Source organism: Dermacentor albipictus, chromosome 5 (assembly GCF_038994185.2).
Source record: "Dermacentor albipictus isolate Rhodes 1998 colony chromosome 5, USDA_Dalb.pri_finalv2, whole genome shotgun sequence".
In the NCBI taxonomy this organism is placed as follows: domain Eukaryota; kingdom Metazoa; phylum Arthropoda; class Arachnida; order Ixodida; family Ixodidae; genus Dermacentor; species Dermacentor albipictus.
Genome location: NC_091825.1, coordinates 80799186 through 80826249, shown reverse-complemented (window position 1 = coordinate 80826249; position 27064 = coordinate 80799186). Strand labels below are relative to the sequence as shown.

The 27064-nt window shown below is 44.9% G+C and overlaps 1 protein-coding gene and 1 long non-coding RNA gene across 2 annotated transcripts in view; both read right to left on the bottom strand.

The window, feature by feature from the left end:
• Positions 1 to 21954, bottom strand: part of LOC135910794 (uncharacterized) — a 186642-nt gene extending 164688 nt beyond the window's left edge. Inside the window, exon 1 of the mRNA XM_065442892.2 lies at positions 21912 to 21954. The gene's annotated coding sequence lies outside the window, so the exon portion shown is untranslated. The remainder of the gene's footprint in view (positions 1 to 21911) is intronic.
• Positions 3516 to 4656, bottom strand: LOC135910765 (uncharacterized). Its single transcript, XR_010567130.2, has 2 exons — positions 4423 to 4656; positions 3516 to 4167 (listed from the first exon to the last, which is right to left on the bottom strand). It is a non-coding gene; the product is annotated as an uncharacterized lncRNA (long non-coding RNA).
• Positions 21955 to 27064: the final 5110 nt, after the last annotated feature.

Here is a 27064-nt window from a genome sequence, read left to right as displayed (position 1 = left end):
TGGCAGCGGCAGGGAATACGTAAGTTTAATGGGGGGCTATATATTCACAAAATTACTTTCTGTGGGATTACCTTCAGCGTCAGCAGACCGGCCAAACCAGCGCGACTAAACGGTACGAAGAGGAAAAAAAATAAGATTTGGTGGCAAGATTTCGAGCCAGGCCAATTTGTCATGTCATGTCGTGTTATGAGTGGTGCTGACAAATGTTTACGTCGCAACTCGGCGCCTGCTATTTACGGAAGTTGCGCGAGCGCACCAGTGCGAAACGGGCTTCTCGATGTTGTGGTCGAGGTGCGGCTGCTTCCTCGTACACGGCGCAAACTTGTCTTCATTCAAATGAGATGCTGTGCGGGGGACGTGCGCGCGGCCCAAATGTGGAAACCCGGGACTGTGTACTCAGTTCTGCCAACGACCGCTTACCGGATTCCGAAACGACGTGACGTTATGAGTTAGTCGCGGATCACGAGAACTGTGCGTGTCGGGCGCACGCGGAAGTCGCTGCGTCGTTGTTGTTGTCCGCATTCTTCTTTGGACAGTTCTTTAAGTGCTCGACATGTTCGATTCCACTGATGGCATTCTGAAAGTATGCAAATGCTGGAGAGGCTTTCTTTCCACGCATACATATATTTGAAGCGCCACCTGCGCTGTGGAAGACTAACTGTATTGTCCATCATGGGCAAACAACAAAGTCAGGCATACCATTTTCTGGGTACCGGGACACGCTGGAATAGAAGGGAACCTATGGGCGGACAAGGCAGCTCGAGAGCACACAAACCGAGCGGCCACAAGCACCGACCCTGAGGAACCAATACCAGTCAACCCAAGCTACTCAGACATTCTGAATTACTATAAGGGGGTCCGAATCAAACACTCTCCACCCCACAACAGCCTAAATCAGCATGAAGCAACCTCTTGGAGGAGGCTGCAAACAGGAACATACCCAAATCTAAACACACTATGCAAGATGTTTCCCACCCAGTATAGAGACATTTGCCCCTGGTGCGGCGCCAAGCCCACCTTATATCACATTACATGGGGATGCGTTAACAATCAACAATTCCTTCAAATAAGATACCCGAGTGCGGAGCAGTGGGAGAGGGTGCTCTCCAGCAGCGACCCGAAACTCCAGCATGGACTAGTAAGGCACGCTCACCGAGTAGCCACCCTCAGTGGTGCCCTGGAATAGGGGCGTCGACCCTGTGCAGATGGGGACGAAGACGGCCGACCACATCTGCGACCGCTAATTTCTGACCCATTAGAGCAAATAAAGCTTTTCCTCCTCCTCCTCCATCAACACGCGCATTTATGCGGCAGAGCGGACCATAATCTTTCGAAGCATGTACGCTGTACATCTCTCATGCCTCGCCATGAAAGTTTGCTGCGTCAGTGCGTAAATCTCTATGGAGATATGTAGTAGTGTGATTTATATTGCTAGCGGTAATGCAGTAGCGAAAATCGACTGCCGTCTCCCAACAACGACGACGGGGTGCAGACAATAGCGAAGCCGTCGTATTTATAGTGAATAAGAACGGGGACACACACACAAAAAAAGCGAATATACCCAAATCGCTTTCATTGTATAGTTATCTCAAGATAATTGCATTTTGCGTCTGTGTGAACTGTAAGCGTACCGATTTCAATGCCGTTTTAATAGTACTCAAGTGTGGATTTCAGCAGAGGAATCAGTTTGCCGCATAACTTTGTTTTTGTTTAATTTATTTAAGCATACTGTCAATAAAGTGAGATTTTCGCAGAAGTGAAGTACAAAAATTGTGAGCTAAATATAACAGAATCACTAAAAAAGTCATGCAGTTAAGCCTAGAACACTACAAGTTCAATACAAGTGGGCGGTATAGCAGTGCAACTAATGAGATGTTGCTGAAGACATTTCGTATGTTAAGAAGCAATATGACAGCTGTAGGAGGCGCCCGTCGGCAACGCTTTATTATAAGGTGCGCTTTCTTTGACTATTCGTCATGAAGGTGACAAGTGTAATATTAAGAAAGAAAGTATTAAGAAAGTGCAAGATCGATGACAAGTGGCGTGTCGTCTGTTTCGAACAAACATTTTCGGTCGCGAGTGATTCCCCGTGATGTGTTTAAACGCTGTGCTGAGTCATTGGTTCGGGGGCCTAGTTTTACCAACTTAATGAACGCGAAACAACTCACGTGAATTTCTATAACATCTTTTTTTACTTCGGGTGTGTTTTGCGCTTTTACTATCTCTGTATATATATATATATATATATATATATATATATATATATATATATATATATATATATATATATATATATATATATATATATATATATATATATATATGTGTGTGTGTGTGTGTGTGTGTGTGTGTGTGTGTGTGTGTGTGTGTGTGTGTGTGTGTGTGTGTGTGTGTGTGTGTGTAACTTCGAATACACCATATAGTTCAGTTCGGCCTGTTAAAGTGGATTACCTTAAGAGGCGGAGTTTCATTGCGAAAGACATTGCACCGTCCAGGCAGCCAGTTAAAAATATTTACAAAAACGTTTTTAGTGATTCAAGGTTCATGTTACAATAATCCTAAATCTGACACAACACACGGCTTCAATTTCGCGATTTCACAATGTGCCCTGAAGTGAACATTCATAACGTAAATTTTCAATTTGATTCTTTATTTTTGTTGCCATGTCACACGCAGGTAATTTCAGCATCGTCTAGAAATGAACCTGAAAAGACAGTACTAAGATGTTCGTTACAAATGTACAGTCGTAAAATTTATGAGCGTGAACACGGGAAAGCGTGCCGAACTGTACAATCAGCGCAGTCTAGCGCACGCTGGCAGTAACTTCGCGAACGAGATGTTCGCGACTAAGGCTGTTAGATCAGCGGATGCACTCCCAGCCAGCTCCCGCTCACTGTCTACTTCGCACAGCGATAACGGATAACTGATAACAAAGGCGCGGGTACTAAGCGGCTGTCACTTTCCCATGCATGCGCAAAGCGATAATCTGATGCGGGTTCCCAGCCGCTAAAGCAACATGTGTTCCTTTCTAAAAGGAGTGCCTGGATCTTGGGCGTGCGAATTTGTAACCAATGGCAAGGAAACCTATGCATATGGTCATTTTGATGTTATTACCATTTCATCGCCACTCAGATATTCTCAATAGTGGAGTACGGTATACCTTATAATTGCAGATCGACTTTCCGGGTGCGAAAAGAAAACAATAAAATTACGTTTTAAAATAACCTTTACCAGTGGTTTCATCGAGGTGGCGCCTTCAACAGTCATGCACTACTACAACTAAAGATACGTTTTGACATCTTGAGGAATGCCATTGCTGCTTCTCTCAATATTTCGCATTGTAGTGGCTTCAGTTGTGTGAAAAATTGACCATAAGCTAAGTCTGCAAAGACGCTCACGTTTTGCGTTCTCTTATGTGTGAATATATTTTATATATACAGATATGTTTTCAAGTAAAACACTACTGACTAGTTTGCCTGCATATATGTCAAAGACAAAACACAAGCACTGCACAGTTTGCGGTTAGGAGAATCATTTTATTGAGAGTGGAGGAGAAAGAAGAATTTAGCAAAAATCAACTGCTACTCGCACTACAGTGAGAACTGTGGAAAGCATCCTGCACTTAAGGTAACTGTGAACATTTTCGCCTGCTTCTAGTAGCGAGTTGCACAGCCTTTTAGGCGAATGACATCAGCCATCCTCTTCGGTAAAGAAGAGTAGAGGGAGGCAACAAATGCGCCATCTTCACGGAGCCGCTCCCATTCTTCTTGCACCGCTTGCCAAAGGCCGTCAGCATTCGTACTTTGAAGCGGACGCCGCACCAAGCGTTGCTTCATCCGCCCCCAAACATTCTCTATAATATTCAGGTCAGGACTTTTTGGAGCCCACTGCAGGACCTCTACACTTTCGTCTTCCAGCAGCTCCTTGACACGGCGAGACGTGTGTATAGGGGAAAGGTCCTGTTGAAAGATGAAACTGCCGTTGGGAAAGGGTCCTTGGCGAGCGTAAGGCAGCATAACGTCCTTTAGAAGTTCGCTGTAACGGGCGGATGTCAAGTGGCCCTCGATACGGACCAGCGGTCCCAGTCCGAGATGCGAGAGGGCTCCCCAGGTATTTACTGTTGTGCGGCCGCTTGCGGCTACGCTTTGAATATTGGTCGGATGGTGCCTGCAAATAAAGAGTGCGCGCACGGACAATAAGCACAAATGTGCAAAGAGGATATAAAGCTTCTTGAATGAGACTGGCGAACACTAAACTCATTCTAGCATTTGCAGCCGAAGATTTCAATTTCGAACTGCAGTCGACACCGTTAATTAAGAAGCCATTGATTGCGTGAAGCTTTTCTCCTCTTCCTCCTCCTACATTTAGGATAATTCTATTGAGACTACTCAACGGGAAATAATATACAAATGCAAGCATCACCTCTCGTTTTCTAGCCGCCAGACTCTCTTCCTTTGGGATTGTTTGGTGCAAAAGGTGGATTCATCTGTAAATATTACTCTTTTCCACTCCTCAGACGTCCAGGACGCGTGTTGTTCTGCAAACTGGAGTCGCTTGGTCTTGTGCGTACTGTTGAGGAAGGGCTTCTGTGCGGCGACGCGACTGTGCAAGCCCGCTTCTTTCAGCCGGTTCCGCACAGTGGCTGGGTGGGCATTGACTCCGATATTAACGCGATAGCGTTAAGGAGCTCGTGTCGCAGAAAAGCCGGTGTCGTCGGCGTCAGCGTTTTGCGGCGTTGACCGTGAGCGATAAATCACGGCAGGCACTCCATAAATAAAAAGCAACTTCCAAGATGGGCTGGGTGGGAATCGAACCAGGGTCTCCGGAGTGTGAGGCGGAGACGCTACCACTCAGCCACGATTTCGATGCTTCCAAAAGGTACAAACGCGCCTCTAGTGAATGCGGTGTTGCCTTCGAAACGAGCCGTGGAAAGTTATACTGTGGTGTATATCGGTAATTATGAACATGTAACTTACAGAAGTCGCAATTACACGAGTAGCGAAGTGCGTTTCGCTGCATTTCTTCTGCGCTTTCCGCACACGGAGAGCCATCTTGCGGCAAACACAGAAGACCCCCTCCTCTCCATGTACGGCGCTGCCCCGACAGATGGCGCGCTACGCGCGCATTGGAGCTGTCGCGGCTCGGACTCTCTCCCCTGACAACGCTTCGCCTTCTCCCTCTGTAGAATCAAGCGTCCTTCCTTTCTTTAGATCACTATCTCTCTATCTCTCTGCCCGTGCCGATCACGGCGTTTGGCTGGCGTGCATCATTTCCCCCTCCGGGATACCGAGTTCTTTGGTTCGCTCCGCTTGCTCAGGCGCACGTTTCGTTGCTGCGCCGAACGCCGCGTTGCTCGACCATATGGTTTGACGCTCACCGCGTCTGATGCGGGGCGCCTCGTAAGTGATGGCTGCCCTGTAGCCCATTGTCTTACACCCATTGGCGGGTCGACGGGAACGCTATCGCGTTCCACTCTTGAAGGCGAAGCTTAAGCGTCCTCCAATTTTTTTCCATGATTTCATTCGCTCTCTGAAAAGGATCGTCTGCCACAGCCGTAACGATCAATTGATCCTCCTCTTCCGTCGTTGCTCTTGGTCGGCGCCGGTGTGGAGCATCGCCGATTCTTCCTTCTGTCTTATAGGCTTTACATATTCTGTTGACAGTCTTGAGCGGTCGGCCGGTCATGGCCGCAATAGACCATTGGCTGTATTCTTTCAACGCTAGGTCAATGATGTGCCGTCGCTCTTCGTCGGGTACACGCGCCATGGTGTGGCTCCCGAAGAAGTGAAAGAAAACCGCTCAAGGAATGTTTTTATACGCAAAACTGTATCAGCGTTATCAAAGCATGTGTGTTTTATTTTATGATCAAGAAATTCAACCAATCACAAACGTCTCAACCAGCGAGCGACGCAGAGCTCTTCTTTCGGCCGTTTTTAGTTGCACGGGCCCTTTCGCTCGGTTACACCGGGAACGCCGACGGCGGCGCGGTTAAACCAAAGGACGGGCGCATAAGAGCTGCGCTGTAAACAAAAGCACAAAAACTCCAGATTTGGACAGCACGTCAGTATTTTTATCGTTACGCGCTCGGCATGTAGGGTTCATATCAGTGCGCCTTTCTTGACCTGTTATCACCACGTGTTTCAGATAGCTAACGCAGCAGATTGCGGGTCTAGAAGGGACAACACACCGCATTCGTGGCAGGGAGTGCATCCGCTAATCTAACAGCCTTAGCCGCGAATATCTCGTTCGCGAAATTACTGCCAGCGAGCGCTAGACTGCGCTGATTGTACAGTTCGGCACGCTTTCCCGTGTTCACGCTCATAAATTTTACGACTGTACATGGGGGAGAATAAAGAAAAGTCGGCACTTTTTTTGTTATTCATCATATACAAGAACATCTTCTTTGTGATGGCGTACCAAGCAGCCTAAATTATCACGAGTGAAAATTTTGTCACAGGCTACTTCAACAGTTATGCCAAAATAAAAAGAACTCATGCAGAACCTATTTTCGGGGATGTGTATCATTGATAAGACCATTAGCATGCAAGTAGTATTGCGGCGCGACTGGCCACTCGAGGCAGTTATCGCGTCTTCGCGGGCTTCTTTCACCCTCGGAAAAACACTTTTATGTAGCACACATTGAGCAACACAAAGCTGTACTGGGAATGTTTCATGTTGCTCTACAATTTTCTAATTTACATTCTTCATCTAATCGCAATATTTGAAAAGCTGACTAATCAATTAACTCTGATTGTGTAATTACGCGGAATATAGTATCTCCAGACGACGGCAGACAACATTAGCTTGGTTCTGTCCAGCTACGTGGCATTTACATATTGTTGCATCTTGGTGCGTGATAGTTGGGCCATCCTACACGTCACAGCCCTTCCGCTCCTCTGGTTACTTTAGGCAGGAAAAGGAAGAAGAAAAAAAAAGAAAGAAATGGGTGGAATGTTTCTTTCAAAAAGAATGATGAGGAGCGCTCCGATTCCCTGGAAGTGTGCAATAACCTCCCACGCCCTTTGGCCGGGCACTATCTCTTAACCGGTGGCCATGGCCGCAGTGCATTCCATGATTGACGATGTGTGATACATCACTCTGCCGATGGACGCGTGACGCTTGTGGCTGCAGCTTGACGTCTCGAAGCTCGCTGATGCGGAGCGTGACGTCTATGCGCCATCAGCGTTTCCGGGGAGAAGCAAGGCGACCGACGTAGTGGGACTGACGGGACAATGCCATTCAGGGGAATGCCAGTGGAGGGGGGTGGGTGAGTCCAATGTCGGCCAGGACGGTGCAAAAGTTTCGGTTTTCTGTGTGCTTCTTTCTAGCGTTAAAAGGGAACGGCTGGTCGTTTAAGCGTGGAAACGGATGAAAAGCTATCGGGACTGCACTTCCACACGTGATGATTATGGTCTTTCGACTGTGGCTCATGATGCATGGTCTCAGACACCACTTTCTTGAACGAGGAGAAACAATAAATAAAAGAGAACGAAAGAAAGAGAGCAAGACAGAAAGAGGAGAACGAGAATAAAGAAAGCAGAAAGAAAGGAAGAAGGAAAGAAACAAAGAGAAAGAAAAGAACAGTTGGTCGCCAAACGAAGTAAATTGTTGCCTGAACACATTGAGGCCCCAGAACTTGACGCAAGCTATTAAAGACGTTCTCTGTACACAATCGGCTTATCGTATGTATCCTTAGTTGACATCACGCAATGGGTACAGTGAAGAAATTACTGCCGTGCAATAAAAGAAATAAAAAAAAGAGACGTGGAACGCTGACGTTTTTTAAGTGTCCAATAAAGTTGCACACAAGTAACTTGAGTGAAACAATTTACATTTAGTTTGTTTTCGAACATTAATTTGCAAGGGCGGGAAGAATGTAGGCATCTACATTTTTTTAATACATTGGGATTTAACAAATCTGCAAGGAATACTTGAGTATAGTGTAAGAAAAGAATGGTTCGAATGAGTGAACTACGAGGCTATGTCTCCGGGAAGAGTACTTCAGATATTCATCGGAGCAGCCTATGCAAATAAAAACGCACCATACTTGCTACGCGAGCCAATGATTCGTAAAACAAGATTAACAGTTTCGCCCGAAGGTACAAGCACGGAGACTGACAGCAACGTCTAGCGTCGCACTTTAACTTCTCGGGCGGTGTTCTGCATGTTAGAGGGTGTGACAACAGGGGGATGCGACGTATGTGGGTGCGGCAATATTTTTGGCACCCTTAAAGAACTTCAACAGACCGTGTAGGGCCTGTAATGCGCATCGTACAAGCACCACTGCGTGGCCCGTAAAGAGTGGCCTCAGTGAAATTACGCCACTTTCAGCTTGCGAGCGCTGACATTGTCTCGCTTTTTTCAATAGTCTGGGAAGACTTCAGTTAAAAAGCATGCGCTGTGAATGTGTTGCTTAGCGACTTTTGTTAGGCGCTATGCAATGCTAAACAAAAAAAATATTCAGGAACAATTTACTGAAGAATGTGAGACCTTGTTGGAGCAACATTGGTGTTTGTGTAGTGTAGCAGCTGCCTCGCACACGCTGAGTAACGCTGTCACACATGCGGTGTAGACGAAAAGGTTAGACTATTATTTATTTATTTATTTATTTATTTGTTTTGAACACATATACACATATACACACGTATTAGGAAAGGGAAAGCGAGGGGCAGGCTGGCAACTGCCACCGGAAGGGGCACAACGCCTGCCTACTCTTCTGAAGGGAGGTGACAGCAACACAGAAATAGAGGATAGGAAGGAGGGGAGGAAAACGGAAAGAGGAAAGGAGAGCAACAGGACACTGCAACAGGACAAATCTAAAGACTAAAGTAGAAACTCAGCATCCGGAATTAAAGTGACGCCGCGTCGAACAGCCTCCACAATTATCAACCACATCCATGGCTAGTTCGCTATGCGGCTAATTGTGTTCTCCACGATGAGACGCCAAGTAAAGCTGCACGTAATCACCGTTTCACCGTTAGTCGGTTCACAATATACACTATAAGGTGTTTGAACCCGCCACCTCCCATCTTCGAAGGAAGGAGCCTTAGAACACAGTACAGATCACACACAGTAGGGCCGGTCACTGAAGGTCACGCTACTACAGAATGTTCAATGTTCATGCTACAAACGTGAACCTAAGTTAGTTACTTCTATAAAGGTTAGTAGGGCGCGATGGGCCTGATCACGTTTAGATGCACAGCCACTGGGGTATAAACATTCCTCGAGTGTCGCACACCGCAGGCCAAGGAGATGATAGTTTCTCACTAGCGACATGCGCTGCGCACTGAAAGCGGGACACTCAAGTATAAGGTGCTGAAGTGTCTCGTAGCAGCCACAAGACGTACACAATGGACTTTCCGCACGCCCTTGTCTGTATAAACGTTCGTGCACGTTCACGCAACCAACCCTTAGCTTGAGCAGTTGTGCTCTAGCGCGACGAGGCAAGCCTCGACCACGAACACGGGGCGGGAACGTTCCATTTGCGACGCGCTGATCTGGATGCTGCTTGAGTAGGTGGCGACGAATCAGCAGACGAGCGTCATCAAGCTTGCACAAAATTTCTGGGCAGTCACAGTTGTTATGAACGCAACTTGAAGCGAGCCGATCAGCCTCTTCATTTCCGGTGATTCCTACGTGTGAAGGTATCCATTGAGCAATGAGAGATACCCCACGTGATGTAATTTTGCTCGCAGAGTCATTAATACTGCGCACAAGTGGACAATCAAGCTCACTGCGTTGTAACCTGCTAAGGGCAGCACGGGAGTCCGTAAAGATGACGACCTTCGATGTAATTAACTCCTATAGCACGTATTTCAATGCAACATTAATCGCTGCTAGTTCCGCAGTTGTTGACGAAGTTGGATGAGGTATCTGAAAGATACGTCGTACTTGAGTTGAAGGGCAGTAAAAAGCTGCAGAGGCGCCTTGACCGTCGTTGTGTACAGATGCATCTGTGAAAACTTGAAGATGATCTGGAAACTTTTCGAACAAGTGTGATTGAGCCAATTGGAATATTGCCGAAACAGCCATATCAGACTTTTTGTGCATGCCAGGGATTGTGAGGAAAATGGGGAATACATGTGTCGTGATACCTTTTGGAGGCGAAGACGTATCTGAAGCAGCATGATCAGAAATGGTAGTGATATCCATAAATAATGCCGCTATTTTTCCCATGCGAGATAATGGGCGGTGAATCAGACGATCAAGGAGCGCTTGACCATTCGATGCGCGGTGCAGACGCTCAATATGATATAGAGCTCTCTGATCTGCTTGCAGCCTCAGGGGTAACTGATGCGCTTCAGTAAGTAATGCAATAGACTGCGCCTCACGAGGTAAGCCAAGCATTAGTCGAAGGGCAACGCGATGATCTCGCTCCAGTTGGGCCATCAAACTAGGTGGTATGTTCAAAAGTGGTAATGCGTACAGTATGCCTGAGAGTACAGATGACTGGTACACCTGAAGAGCCGTTGTTTGATCGCAACCAGCACCTCGAGCAGTCAATGCGGCCACATACTTAAGAAGGGAGTGCGATTTGCGTCGTACAGATTTAACGGCAGGACGCCAAGAGATGCGATCATCCACAATTAACCCCAAATAACGGTGTTGTCGCACCCAGTTTATAGGCGTTTCGTCAAGATACAGTCGGCTCATTGTTCGACGAGCGCGTTGTTTAGGGTGATATGCTATTGCAGCCGACTTAGTAGGTGATATGAGCAGGCCAACTTCACCCAAGTACTCCGAAGTAGCGTTGAGAGCTCTTTGCAAGCTCGCACGTAGCCGCGGACCAAGGTGCGAAGGGCCGCTTATCCACAGAGCAATGTCATCTGCGTAGACAGCTATGCTCACAGGGAAGTCAGTGTCTCGAGGCAAACGACTTGGAAGCGCGGCGAGTACCGCGTTAAACAAAAGCGGCGATAATACGCTGCCCTGTGGAACACCGCACTTCACATTTCGGTATTCACTGGTTACTGGTTATTTACTGGTTACGCACTTTCATGCGGCGCTCCGATAGAAAATTATGCACAAACTGGAGTAGACGACCCGAAATTCCCGCGGTTGCAAGTGCGAAAATAATCGCCTTATGCGGAACTGAATCGAAAGCTTGCTGTATGTCTAGGAAGAGCATGTAGGCGGAATGCTTGTTTTCTTTAGCAAATTCGAGTGCTGAGACAAGGTCTGATATGCTGTCCAGAGCCGAACGGCGGCGACGAAAGCCACTCATGACATCAGGGAAAAAATTTAGCTCCTCTAGCCTGACATCTAAGCGAAACAAGACCATTCGCTCCATTAACTTGACGATGTTTGAAGTTAGGGATATTGGTCGGTAGGACTTGAGGTGTCTTGCCGGACGCCCGGGCTTTAAAATTGGTATTACAACGGACGATTTCCACTCAGCAGGGATTACACCGGTTCTCCATACTTCATTGTACTCGTCCAATATACGGTCATGGAAACTCGTATCAACGTTCCGCAATGCTTGGTACGTCACACCATCTGCGCCTGGAGCAGTGCGGCGTTTGGAGAGGCTCAGTGCGTGTCGCAGCTCCTCAAGAGTGAAATCTGCCTCGTCCATCTGGCAAGCTGGACCATAGGAAGCGGTTACGGTGCTGTGAGTTGTCAAAGAAGGAATATCGCTAATTGTGGTGTCTATGGATGCAGGAGAGACGAAAATGTCTGCAAATGCCTCTGCTATTACCTTTGGTGACTGGCCAGTCGCTATGCTCAATGTAGCCGTTGGATTCTTGCAGATTTCAGGAGTGCGGAGAGCCTTCAGTATGCGCCATACATTTCCAAAACCACTTCCAGTATGCAACGAACTACACAAAGCTTACCAGCTCTTGCGACGAAGCTGTTTTGTATGCCGCCGTATGGCTGCATCAAGGCGATTGTATATAGTCCAGTCAGTGCGTCGTTTAGAGCGCTGTGCCCGTCTATAAGCGCGCCGTCGACATGCGCGGAGCCGCAAAAGCTTGAAATCGGGGTTTGGTTTGCCGATATTCCGTCTTCGTTGTGCTGTAGCTTTTTGTAAGCACTCACTCATATATTTAAATAGGCTGTGTTGAGATGGTGCCTCTGAGATGAGCTGTCGGAACTTGTCCCAGTTAGTAACCGTATAAACGACATCCTGGCGACCCGCAGTATGTGTTGGTGTTAACCAAATGGGTAGGTGATCTGAGCCCCACGGGTCGGGTTCACATGACCAGGCTAAGCACACATCTCTCGTTGTTATCGCAAGGTCTATAGTGGAATGCTCCTTTCCTCTACCAATAAATGTAGGTGAACCGTCATTCAGTATTTGGAGATCGTTCTTGATAATGAACTCGTTAATCTCTTCCCCACGATTGTCTTGGGGACGGCTACACCATCGTGGATGGTGGGCATTAAAGTCTCCGCATAACACAAACGATGCACCACACCGAGACACTAAGCCCTCAAGTAGCGAGGTATCGGAAGAACGTGTAGGCCTGTTGTATATGCTTGCCACCGTCGTACACACACCTCTGAGGCTCACAGTAACAGCTACACACTCAAACTCATCGTCACAGGGGCCGTCTGTGTCTATAACCGCGAAGTCCAAGTCAGCACGAACGTACACTGATGCTTTTGAAGCATTGCGCGTATGCGCCGCCTCCACACACTGGAAAGAGCCACAAGCTGGTTCCGCGCATCGAGTGTTACTGTGGACACCCACTAAGCCTGGCAATCGATATTCGTCTTTCCTTACGTTAGTCTCCTGAAGCGCTATAACGTCCGGAGGAGTCTTCATAGCGACTAGTCGAAGGGCTAAATCAGCGTGCCGTGGTCGCATCGACCTGACATTCCATTGCAGCACAAAGGGGCGAGGCTGCTGACAACTGTTAGAATTATTTCCGGTAAAACGTCTAGCGAAGGCCGTCGAGGACAGGAACGAGTGCCTCCAAAAGTTGCTCTGCTGCTGACGCTGCTGGTGTCTGGCGACCGGAGATTAGAGATCTGATGACGTTGACAAGCATCTTTAGAAGATTGACAAGTTGTGCATCGTCGTTGGCTGATACCGGTTTAGGTACTGTGTTTGCAGTGCTTTCCACTATGGTCGAAGTCTTTGTAGATACTTGTTCCGGCGGTTTCGATGGAAGCGCTGGCCACGATGTGTCTGAGAGGCAAAAGGTCCGCCCCCCTACTTTCTGATGTGTTGTTTCTTTGTCACTCTTTGAACGCGCTGCTTTTCCAGTTGCTGGGGCAGCACTACGGCGACGGGAGCTCTCATCTCCTGCTGCCTTCTTTATGGCTTTCTCTTTTAGTGCCTTTAGTTCATTCTTCAATGAGGGACATCCTTTATCCGTTGCCAAATGTTCACCATTACAGTTAGGGCACCGATATGCCTGACTTTCACAGGAATCTACATGGTGATTCCCACCGCATTTGGCACAGACCAGATCTTTGGTGCAAAAGCCCTGAACATGACCAATCTTGAAACATTTATGGCATTGCAAAGGCCGTGGTATGAAAGGTCGAACAGGGTAGCGCACAAGTCCAGCCTTTATATGACTAGGCAGCTTTCCAGAGGCGAAAAGTATCTTCACGCACTTTGACGTGCCCAGCCTTCGGACGCTAATTATTTTGCATGGTGGCGTGCAAACGATCATGTTCTTAAAAACGTCGTCCTTTAGATCCAAGTCCACATAAGATACGACACCAGCCACTATATTTGTACCCTGTGGTATGTAGGGACGCGTGTGGACCCCACAGATTTCAGACAAACCAAGTAGTGTTTGCACCATCTTATCATCAGTCGTGTCAACGGCAATGACATTTTTCCATGGGTTCACGCGAACCTCTTGGATTAGTCCAGGGGCAAGTTTGAAGAAGAAATCTTTAAGTTTCTGTCGAGAGATAGCATTCAGGCTTACCATCGCGTCGATGGGAATGAAAGCTACGGTCGTAGTCTTGATGGTGCTGTATATGATAGTCCCTTCACTTGAGGACGACGCCGGAGACGTCCGTCGTGGGCGGCGGTGTTTGACAGGTATGAAACCATCCGAATCTTCCGATCTTGAGTCAGAAAGCTCGGAATCAGTAGCGTCGGATCCTACTGCCGAACTGAGCCGCTTCCGAGCCGCAGGCGGTCTATGCTGACCGCCAGACGCGTCCAAGACCATATCTTCCATGGCAAGCTCCGCGGGGAGGATCTCCCAGCAGAGTAGAAGACTTCAGGGTTCAGCACAAACGTCGTTGCCTGTTACTGATGCACGAAAATAATGTGAACAGAGAAAACTGCAGCACCAGAGGAAAACCAGCAACCGAGCACAGTAACTTCGTCGTCGTCCCCTAGACTAGTGCGAACGGATGATGAAAAGAAGTCATGTACCACGTGAGCACTGACGCACGCGCACACACGCACGCACGCACGCACACGAAAACCTTTAGGCAGTAGACGCTGATCAAACACGAGCTTAAACTGACATAAACAAAATGCACGTAAGCAAGGATATCTCTCTCTCTAAAAAAAGTGGGTCTTTTTTTATTGAAATGAAAATAAAATAAAGATGTAGTCACCCTATAACGGTCACGGCTACTTCTTTTCTGATAGCAATAGTAACCATATATAAATAATAATATGTAGTAGAAGAATGAAAACAAACGACGCCACCGGGACATAAATGCACGGCACACAGCCGTATAAATCCACGAGCATATAAATATAGATAGCAAAGGCAAGTCACACCCAAATGAGTTTGTAAAAAAAGTCACAACAAAGTCGCACAAGCGGCCGCAATGTAGACTGTGATGAGCGTGTAAACAGATGAGACATTACACAGCGTAAGAATAATACAAGCACACAATATGACAGCCAAGAGTCAGTTTCAGCACAGAACACGTAATATGCTAGCGCTAATAATTACAAATAGTCAACGCTAGTTGTAGTTACATTCGTTTGTCGTGTTGGCGGTTATCTGTACGTTTATTTTACCTTGTTCATTTGTTAGAACATTTTTATATAATTTTGAATTCGTGTTTTATCAGTATTTGCGTCAAAAATGAAAAATAAAGGATATAGCTATAATGGTTTATTCGCGCATGCGCAGTGGTACGCCAAGGGGTGCTGGGTTTCCTTTATGCCAGTTAGAGATCGTGTTGTCGGTGTTTTCTTACCGTCCTCTATCATTCAGCTAGTTTAACCCTTCTAATGATACACCAACTGTCCAAAACATCTACCCTTCTCGCATTGATAAATACATCTAGCATGCATATACCTAAATATATACGGAATATCACGGCAACTCGACGCCGACATCGAAGATTTGCCTGGAGTGTCCATGCAACTGCTATCGAAATAACAATTCGGAGGCCCGTATCGACATAATAATGCAGCAGAGCGCGTCGGTGTAGCAATATCTCGAAACTCAAAAGTCAGAGTTGTGGCATATAAAGCGAAGGCAGTTATTCGCAGGCAGTATTTCAAAGGGAGAATAGCCAAGTGTGCAAAATTAGTACGTTTCGAAAGCAAGATTTGGCAGCTTCGGAAGAAGCGCGACGCACGGACACTCGAAGCAAGAGCGAGGCATGGGTTTTCACTGGCGCGTGCCGTCACGCGCAACATAGTCGTTCATTTTGGTGTGCTTTCTTTTAATCAAGCGAGAAGAAGTAAACTTCTGCCAGCCATTACACTTAACGTGCGCCTTAGTTCGACCAAATGTGAAGTGACTCTCCTGCACAGCTACGTTAACGCTCTTGGAAACATTTGGATAGCGGCAGTATGACACTCCGGGTTGGGATGCTCACCTGAGTAATTTTCTACAAACGCTGTAATTAACCGAGAGTCTCTACACTTTGCGCAAGCATCCCTCATAAGGTGCTCCGCCTTCCCTGAAAACCTAAACTTTGTGACACGGTGATTTCTTTCAGGGCATTAGAAAAAATTCCTGCGTGGCTCGTAATAAACGGGTGCAAAGCACAGGAACGCTTGTACTAGTCATTTGCTACAAAATTAGTAATAAACCTGCGCACTTTAAACTTTCGATACACGTCACCCACAATATGGCCACCATTCTCTGCAGGCATAGTATTACTACCACGTACCCCCAGCTATATTATAGCAGTGGAATATAACCTAGCCCACGCACTTCAAAATTTTCTATCGTATCACCTCTTGCGTTTCCCTTATTTCCTGTCTATATACAGTCGGCGAACAATCGCGGTCATTTAGGACACCGCGAAAAACTGGCGTATAACGTTTCCGGGCTTTTCTAGCTGCATTCAACGTCCCTGGTCGCAGTGAAAGCTTTCACGTAAAAAAAAAAAAAACATTGTGACTTGTTTCCAGACCGTAATGGTGTATTTCCCTAATGTAGGATATATTTAGTGCTGCCGTGCAATCAATGCTCACTCTCTTGCTCTCTCCCTCTCTATACTCCCCCTTTTCCCCTACCTCCCATGCAGGGAAGCAAACCGGACGCTCGTCTGGTCGGTCTCCCTGTCTTTCCCTCTCTTTGCTTCTCCCCCTCTCTCTTCGCCGTGAAAACAGAACAGCGCGCAGAATGGTTTGAGCGGTTGCTTTCGCAAATGCCGTCGCCGCGCCGCCGCTTTCGACACTGCGCGATGCAACACGCGAGGCTACTTCTGTTGGGCGGGAGGGGGCAGCGGGGTCCACCTCTCCGCAGAACCACCTCCAACGCGAGAGCCGTCAGCGGCACGGCACGACGGCGGAGGCGGCGCCAACGGCGCGAACGCTGCTTGAGCGTCTGTGTAATTGCTATGGCAGTGATATTTGCTTGTGTTGGATACGTTAGCTCGTAACCTGTAGCATCAGTATTGTGGAACTATGTATGTATGTATGTATGTATGTATGTATGTATGTATGTATGTATGTATGTATGTATGTATGTATGTATGTATGTATGTATGTATGTATGTATGTATGCATGTATGTATGTATATATGTATGTATGTATGTATGTATGTATGTATGTATGTATGTATGTATGTATGTATGTATGTATGTATGTATGTATGTATGTATGTATGTATGTATGTATGTATGTATGTATGTATGTATGTATGTATGTATGTATGTATGTATGTATGTATGTGTGTAGTAGTAGTAGTAGTAGTAGTAGTAGTAGTAGTACTAGTAGTAGTAACCTGAAAGCTCCACCATTTGTATTTCTTCTCTACAACATGTCGCATTTCTTCCATTTATATAAATATATTTGTTGCATGTCATAAAGCGGCATTTAAATAAATTGAGAAGGTCTTGCAAAAATCTTCTTATTGAAATGACGAATAGGAGATGTTGGCGCCTCTATGGCGGCACCGGCTACTCGTTGTCACTTAGCAAAGGAAACAAATCTGTGCCAAAAGAGTGAATAATGTCAAAAATATGGCACTCAGTAGAACACCAGATGAATAACACTTAATAATAATAATAATAATAATAATAATAATAATAATAATAATAATAATAATAATAATAATAATAATAATAATAATAATAATAATAATAATAATAATATTTTAATAGCATTTAACAAATTCAGGAGGTCTTGAACGAATTTAGGGGCCTCTGTGGCCAGAACAGATCCCCAAATTTTGGAATATAACTATCCGTGTATTCTTCATTTGTAAATATTGTTGATTGTATCTCGTACCATGTCATACCACGTGAGATTATCGCCAATACCTAACTGTGATAGCGTTCACTATGGCTAATCTCGTGGAGATATTCCTGTTGTTAAGTGGCAACACTTTACACTCGGTAATTAGGAGGTCCTGACAGAATTCTTTTATGGCTGAGTGCAGGTAGTTTATTTCGACGCCTTTTTTTTGTGAAGAAAGAAGGATATTCCTTTGCATCAAATGAGTTGCGACTGTGCCTCTCACTTCGGATAACGTTCCATTGTCTGTTGTAATGCCGATCAGCTTACACGTGCGGTTAGACAAGCAGAAGCTATAGGTAAGATTTAGACAGGTGTGTGGAAGCTCCGCGTCATTAACTTTGTCATGGAGGAAATTGGCACTTCTTCGTCTGCCGGCACGTGTTAAATGATATTTTATTGTTTGTTTTGTTCTGGTCATGAGACCAATTCATAGTTGTCATCTAATAAACTGACGCAAGTTTAGTCCCCCTGCCCCCCTCCCCCCCAGCCTGTTCCCTGTTTTCTTGTTTTTGCCTGTTTTCCCTTCTCTCATTCTGAGCTTCGATGATGTCACTAAAATGACATTGGCTCGTATTGTCAGTAAACATTGCTTTAACTAAATGTAAGTCAACCGTCAATGAATCGAATGCCTGCTTCTGGTGTCAGTTGCCACATAAATTTCGGTTCGCAAGAGCAGTTTATAAGAAAAAAGAGAGAATGAACGAACAAAAAAAAAGAATGAGCATCAAGGACATTTTTTGCAACGTTTTCAAACAAGTTGTTTTAATTATTTTGCAATGCCCTTGTAATCTCCTACGAACTAATGAACAAGAGCTGTTTCCAAGAGACTCAAGTGAATTCACTTACCGGGATAGCCGGAAAGCCAATTCGGCAACACTTCTAGGTTGTCGGCAACGTAGGACCAAGGTGAACTTGGCTACAACGTACTTATTATGACTATAAAAGCGCGTGCCGCTTAGGTGATTATTTTTGTACAACTTGAAGCGAGACGAGAAAAAAAAAGCAGGGGTTATTTATTTTCGTATAAGGTTATTCACGATAATTTTTTCTTGTCAGGAACTGACACATACCGGCTCTTTTTTTCTCTGTGCCTCTACTCAACTTGTGCAATCCCAGAGTTTTTCATTTCCTTTTGGATGTTGTGTGCTTTTCACTTAAGGATACCCCCAATGAGACGTGGTTTCACCTGACAAAGTACTTTCCATATTTAAGTTGACATATTTACCCCTTGCGTGTGCCTTTGACTAATTTCAGCCTGTTGAGATTATGTGACACATTTTTTCGCACTACGTTTTCTATATTTCCAGTTTTCCTTATTTCTTTTCTGCTCAACATTCTTTAGGTGCGTCAAAGCCGGCCTCGGTTGTCCATGATCGAACTTAAAGCAATTTGAATGAAATGTTTATATATATAATGAAACAATCCATAAAATTATAATTTGAATAAATATAATATGTCAATTATTCCATTATTTTAGTGGTTTTATTTACGACTAAAATTACTTAATGATAATTAAACAATTCATTTATGAATTACGCTTTCTGTGTGATGAACTTCTATGGATTTTTCTTGTCCTTTCTGAGACTTTCTAATGGATGTGCACTTTCTGTAGGACGCTTTAACAAGAGATGGCGTAAGAAAAATGGCAAAACAGTACATCTAGTGCTAGAGCCTGCCTAGTACCCGCAAAAATGAAATATCAAGGATACGGATATCGTGTGCCAAGATAAAAACCCGAAAGTGCCTAATGTTCTTGTATTTCTTCAAAGCTTTGAAAGCGTACTTATTCATTTATTTTTTCCATTCAGAGCCTTCAACAGGCTGTATTGTAGAACTGGATAACGGAGGTCGTCAACGCCAGTTTATTTTATTTACCTATTTATTTGATTACCCTCAAGTACTTAGGGCCTTGAGGGCAATTAAAGACAAGAGGTGGCTGACGCGTATATCACAAATTAAAGGTCATTTTCGGCGATGTGCAACGCCATGCGAGTTCAACAATGGATCGTCAAGGGATTGCGGCCCTAATTGCCCCTCAACAACTTTTCCAATTAGGAGTTGCCTTGAATATCCTAATTACGAAAGGATCAATCCTACAGCGGAAACTATACCGGCCGTCTTGCAGGTGAAAAGCAAGTACGAATTACTTTTCATCGCTTTGTTTACGACTCTTGTTTAAAAGATCTTGAAGAACTGAAGAAACCTCATTGCAGCTTTTTTTTAAGTCGAAAGCCTTAAGTGATTCTAGGGTCGAAGAATTCGTTGTTCGGCGTTATCTGATAATGCTAATTAAAGCGAAGTTAATTAAGGCACAGTTCATTCAGACATAATTAATTAAGGTACTCGAACCCACGACCTTTGGTGCGGGAAAACTAATATGTAGTAACAACGCATTCGAATGGGAATCTTAAGTAACGTTATGAATGTCTCGTGGGTGCGCAGGCTTTCGCCTTCGTCCTCTTTAGCGTATGCTAAAGTGACTCTCAACATTTTGCATTGTCTCCGCGGTCTGAAATTTATACCCTTGACGTTCTCGTCAAGTCATTTCTTAGTCGTTAACAATACGAGCCATGCGAACTAACTAAAAGGCAACATTCAATTGAATTCACTTCTAATAAGTTTAATTTCACGTTTGTCAGGTTTTTAGTACCGAACTTGCGTCACGAGCAAAGCTGGATTGTAAGGCAGTTGTAATCCATTTAAATAAACCACCGCCCAAGCACTCCGTGCAAATGGCTAACCAGTGAAGCTAAAACATGCGACCCCAGTGTTTATACCTGGATTAATCCCGATGGCTCAAAAAACGACGGCTTGGTAGGCTGCCAGATCCTCGGTACGCAGTTGCTGCTTGCGTTCGGTTGCACGAGCCTGTTCTTGTGCCCGGGCTGCAGCACTGGCATGGCGTAGACGAGCTTGTTCCCGGTTCTGCTCACGGCGTTGTTGATTGAAAGCTGCCTGCTCCTCAGGAGTAGGTAGGACGCGTGGCTTACCCATTTCGGAGGAGGTGAGAAACTGCTGTGCGCACGCTCGGCTGTGATGGAGAGCAACGACGTCACTACTGGCACAGCCAATGCGTTCTCTTTTTTTTTTCGGGGATGCGCTGGAGGACATTTCGGCGTACAGGCGACAGACGGACGGACGGAAGGACGAATGAGCTAGTCATATACGGCTTCGCTATAAAATGATGACTTTTTTTTCCGCTTGTACTAAAGTCAAATAAGTGCTCTTCGGAAGTATAGTGCTACATTTCTAAGCGACGAATTTTGAGGCTCTAATTATGCTGCTAAATACTCTGCAGGCTGATAATCACTCATGAGAGAAGAAATTACGCCAACGTAAATGTATTCAGCGAAAGTACAAGCAAAACTAAAGGCTCGTTTTACTCAGTTGTGGCCTACAAAAAGAAAAAAAAAGAATAAGGAAAGCAACAATAGCAACAGGGATGTGGATATCACCCTTTCCGTGCTGAGATGCGCCGTCGCGAACAATGGCCGAATGGCTTCGATTGCGGGCATCCATGTTTTTTGACGGACCGATCCTGCTTTCGTGAACCTGCAGCCACGCTTTCGCTGTAATAATATGTGTAATATGTCTCAGATATATCATTATATATTACATATATTATTGCAGATAATATATGTAATCTAATAGATGATAAGGAATGGATAGAACTGTACGTAAACAGTCCTTACAACCCTATAAAGACAGCAAACCATAAGCCACATGTGAACCCATAAGAACATATTAGAATCTTTATATGCGATCTCCATACATTCATATTAGCCATACGGAACTCATCCCGTACGGTATACATGCGAACATGGGAATATACTGTTCTTTTCTATATGAGAACCCGATACGTTTATTTGGGGTTATTTAGCATGAAACATGCCTTTCTTTTGTAAAGAAAAGTCAACTTCAGGGGCCGTGCCTTTACATGTAGAAAGGAAACAAATTAGGAGGGAGCAACGTATCATAAAATTGAAGCCAAGGTAACTCGGCTCACCTCGTGGTCATTCACAGTAAGTCGACGGGCTGTAGCCACGCACGGCACGCACTCTTTCGAAAAGGTAACAGGGAGGCGTGAAATCACTGCCCCGCTGCAGCGACATGAGCGTATATGTCGAAACAAGCGCCCGAAGTTGCACGGGCATATCGGGAAAAAGTGCGCGCAGTGTGGTCGGCAAAGCAAGCCTCCCGAGCAAGTGCGCATCGATTAAAACCTACCGGGAACCAAACGCGCTGTACCCATAGAATTTCTCACTACATTACCTAGAGGGAAATCTGGCGCTGCTGCGCTGTGGTATGCATAGGAATGCCGGTATATTGTGGATTCGAATTGGCATCGTTCTCGTAGAGACAGGACACCTTGAAGACGCGCTTGGCATGTACCATTCCGTCTGTCACAATGCTTCATTTTCTACTATGTGAAAAGCTGTTTTAGCTTTATTATTACGCGAAAACATGTTTTGTTTAACTAGGAGAACTTGTTATTCTGTGCACGACTAAATGTTACGTAAAAAGTATCAGCGGGCCGCTAAAGTTGGAGGACAGACGACAAGGTTCGCGCTCGCTTTGAAACAGTTGATCGTCTGTTCTTGCTTTTCTTCGCTTGGTCATGCATCGTGGGTGAGTAAAGATGTAATATGCGTGAATAGAAATATTTTACGAAGATTTTACTTTGAGAACGCGTTATTTGCGTAGCCATATCCACGTTTTAGACGAAGCCTCTTACAACACCAGCCAACACGAGCCTCGCAGACACATATACCGTCATTCCCATTACGGCACGGTGCCCCCTTAAGAAACTCCCATAGACGGTGGCGCCAGATTACCCTCTAGGTGTTATAGTGAGAAATTCTATGGCTGTACCTAATCCGCCGCGCGCAGGGTCACATGTCGGTCTGAATTTGAGAAAGAATAGCATTTTTTTTCGGTTCTTTTGGCCGTTCTCGAGGTTTGTCAGTGATCGGCGTCGATGGTCGGTGGTCGGACTCGGAATGGAAAACGTTCGCTCTCTCTCTCTCTCTCACTCTCTCTCTCTCCCTTTCGTTCGCTCGTTCATTCGCTCCCTCTCTCTCGCTAGCTTACTCGTTCGTTAGGGCTTTTCGCTGACGTTGACAATAATCGTGGATGGTTCCTGCACAATGCGAAGGGGATGGCTTCTCGGAGAATTGACTCGCGAAGGCTGACTGCGTGACCGAACGCTCCCTCCCAGTTCTCTCTTTCTTCCGGGGTTCTTTCATTCGATTCAGTTCATTTTGTACGATTCGTTCCGCTGACAGCCATGCGTTATCATTGCTTCTCATCCGTCCCGCCAGCGCTATAGGCAAGGACGCTTGTCAAGAGCGCTCGAACGGTGCGTTTAGGGCGACATGGACGGCATGTATACGGATAAGACCTGTACTGAAATAACTGGCATCTCAACATGCGCAGCCACACCGATCGTTTAATTATTGGCTTTAATCATCTCCGCCTCGCCCTTAATTGGGCCTAGGTCAGCTGTAATCACTTACCATCGCCGGTGAGGACGCCGCAAGGCCACGTAAGAAAAGCGGAGATAACACGGTACGTAGCAGCAACTTGGTGGGGACGACTGATATTGATGCGGATTGATTTCCCGAAGTGCTTGCTCGAGCTCGAACTGCCGTTTGTGCGTAGCCTATCTGAGGTATAACGTGTGCCATACGTTAAAAGTTATACAGGATCGTTAATTGCATCTAAATAGACAGTCAATAGAAGGCAAGAAAAACTCAATATAAACACAGCAGACGTGATGTTAGAACTTCTGTAAGGGTAACAAAGGGGGTAATTCAGATTGACAACGAGTGGACAGCACAAGCATGTGCTGTCCTTTTTCCTCTATTGGTGTCCGAGTTGGCACGACTAGCTTTTCTTCTAGCATGAATCCCTACCTACTAGCTACACCCTCTTTGGTTTCGATTGGTAATTCAGTGCGCACCGAGCCAATTGGCCGAGCAAAACACACGCACAAGAATATTTCACGAAAACATTGACCAAATCATCGTTAAAAAATAAAGCGGACGCTATCGCGGGACCGACCATTCGGGTGTCTTAATATATATATATATATATATATATATATATATATATATATATATATATATATATATACACACACACACAGGAATGTGGCAGCGAACAAACTTCTTCAAACTTCTTTGCAGGATGCCTGTGGCAGATAGTTTAGTTTAGTTCATTTTAGGACACTACTTGCAGAAAACATTGAAATGCAAACTAGAACAATCACCAAAAATTCACTGATTAACTTTTAGCTAATTACCTTATGATCAATATTGCAAGTTACAAATTCCAGCCATGGAGTTCGCAAGGCGGATCCACTTGGAACGAATTCTCAGGAGGACACCAGTTTCGAGGTATTAATTCCAAAACTGCGCAGAAATGCATTGGCGTTCCAGTTACTTGCGTGCTTCAATTCATAAAACGACGTTTTGTTAACAAATTAGTTGTATCGGTAGTTTTACAGCGAAGCTGTATACCTGTACCGTCAGAGGAAATATTCGTGTCGTTGGCGTGGTAAGCAAAAAAACTCCCCATACGTGGGCCGATCCCAAAAATAGTGCAATGTCGGGCCAACCCGCGGCGGAGGTGCAGTTTCCCATCAAGGAGCCCACATACACACCTACGCTAGTCGTACTTCACAGAGTGGAAGGGCACTGAGCTTTTTTTCATGTCGCTCTACAATTTTCTCATTGACACTATTCATATAATTATAATATTTGAGAAGTTGAGTAAATAATTAACAGTAATTATCTTACTAGGCTGAATGAAAAAAGAACTAATTTGTGCATCTGCAAGCGACGGCAAACAACATTGCCTTGGTTCGGTCCAGCTACGTGGTATTCGCACATATTTAGACTCTGGCTAAAGTTAGCTGGGACACCCTGTATATTGTCACACCTTGCCGCAGGATTAGAGAGCAGACGACGACGCGCGCCAGTTTAAGGCATTATCACTCTCTTGAGAAGGCTCACCAATTTTCCGCTAATAATCTTGTAATCAGCACCAGCGTCTACTAGCGCACTGACATTTCTAGCGTCGACGAGCACAGGTATGTTCATTGAGAACCTGCCTCCAGGTTGAGGTACAGGCGTGGTCAAATCCCCATATACACAGGCGTCGTCTTATCTACGTCACTTCGCAGCCGCGGTGATTGGAGGTCTTCAGCAGGTCGCTTATCAGTGGCCTCACCTCTAAAGGTCTCTGACGTCAATTGCCTAGGCGAGGACTCTGGAGACCGCTCCTGCGTCATCCTCGAAGTACGTGCACAACTTGGATAGGATTGCCGGGGTGATGGCGATCGAGCCTGTCGTCCTGCTTGGTGGCTATATATATATATATATATATATATATATATATATATATATATATATATATATATATATATATATATATATATATATATATATATATATATAAGAGACTTATCCTCTAAAGGAATCTCATAGATTTTCAACTTCTGATTTCATTTTTGCAAGGTACAAGTTGGTGGTTAAAAGTACAACTCTCTCTCACTCTCATGCAGTAATCCTTCATAAAAAACAAGTTTCATGCTAAGCTTTTGAAGGCCGTTAATCAAGGTGCGAAAATATAATGCTCTCTCAGCCTCCCTCATTGTAAGGGCCATTTCATATTTGCCAACGATAAATGGACTCGCCCATTCGTAACTTTTTCAAGTTTGTCCATGAGCTATTGTGTGGATCACAGCAAATTCCGCCTTAATAAATTATACCGCGAGTTTCGGTGAAAAAGAACGGTTATATAGGTTTTCTTGGTAACTAGAGTAACTTCTAATATAAGCGACACGCTTTCTACATTTTAAATCAGCTACGAAAACAACACCGACACAATTACATGCTTCCTCGCGTTATCCGGAACGACATTTTTGTGACCATCTGCCATTCATAGTGGTTTTAGCACAGTGACTCAATTAACTGAATTTGCACATGACATCGCGTCTGCTCTTGATTTAGGTCATCAATTCGATGCACTCTTCAGTGATTTCTCCAAAGCATTTGATACTGTACCACATCCTAAACTATTACATAAACTAAGCTTTATCCTTAATAACCCTCTTCTCGTTGACTGGATCCGTAGTTTTCTTTATGATCGTTCACAGTACGTTTCTTTTAATTCATTCAACTCTCCTGACGCATCAGTATCTTCCGGTGTGCCCCAAGGTTCTATTTTAGGGCCATTGCTTTTTTTCTTTACGTTAACGACATTCCAAGCTCTGTTTCAGTAAAAATTCGGCTTTACGCTGACGACTGCGTTCTCTACAATGTCATTTCTTCACCTACCGATCATAACACTCTGAATCAATCTTTTATAAGTTTTTGTGAATGGTGCGAACTCTGGCAAATGAACATTAACTTCAAGAAAACAGTCGCCATGTCCTTTCACAAGCATGCTAATTGCTCATATTTCAACTACTCCTATAAATCCTCTTTTTTGCAGCGCGCATATGAATATAAGTATTTAGGCCTCCTTTTCACTCCAAGATTATCCTGGTCAGAACATATTCTAACAACTTGCAACAAAGGACTAAAAAAACTTGGTTATCTAACCCGAACTCTACGTGCTGCCCCCAAAGAAACAAAACTAATTACATACAAAACACTTGTAAGGCCTATTCTTGAATATGCGTCTACCATATGGAACCCTTACAAAATTTCGGACATCCACAAAGTTGAATCTGTTCAGAAAAAGGCGGTTCGTTTCGTATACCGCCGTTATGATAGAATGTTTTCACCGTCATCTCATCTGAATATCCTTGGTTTAACCCCTCTTTCCCACCGTCGTCACATTAATTCTCTGAAACTTCTACACTCTCTATTTTACTCTCCACATTATGCTTCCCCTAACACATATCTGGCCCGTGCAAAGCCCCTAATCACGAGAAACAGCAATGACTTAAACTTATCCGTCTTTTTTGCTCGCACCAACACTTTTAAATATAGTTTTTTTCCTCGGACAATTGAACTCTGGAATGACCTGCCTGGTTCCATCCATTCTTTACCACATAGAGAATTTGGGGATGCCATTGAATGCTCCCCTTAGTCATGTTACTCACGTATGCTTCTTTTGTATAGTGATTTTCTTTCTCGCATTTGTATTCACCCACTCCTGCAATAGCCCTTCTGGGCTGCAGTATTTGTAAATAAAGTAAATAAATAAATAAGTGATGTGGAAGAAGGAATTGTGCGTTCATTCGGTTAACAGAAAGCATCGAGAAGCCAATACTTTACGAAATCGACCCTAATCTTAGCTACTCCTTAGATCCCAAGCTTTAAAGAAGTACCGAAACATTAATGCATCAATTGTGCCCAAGTACAGCTTATACGAAGCACTCCCGCTACCCCCGGAAAGCTCTCGTCATTCAC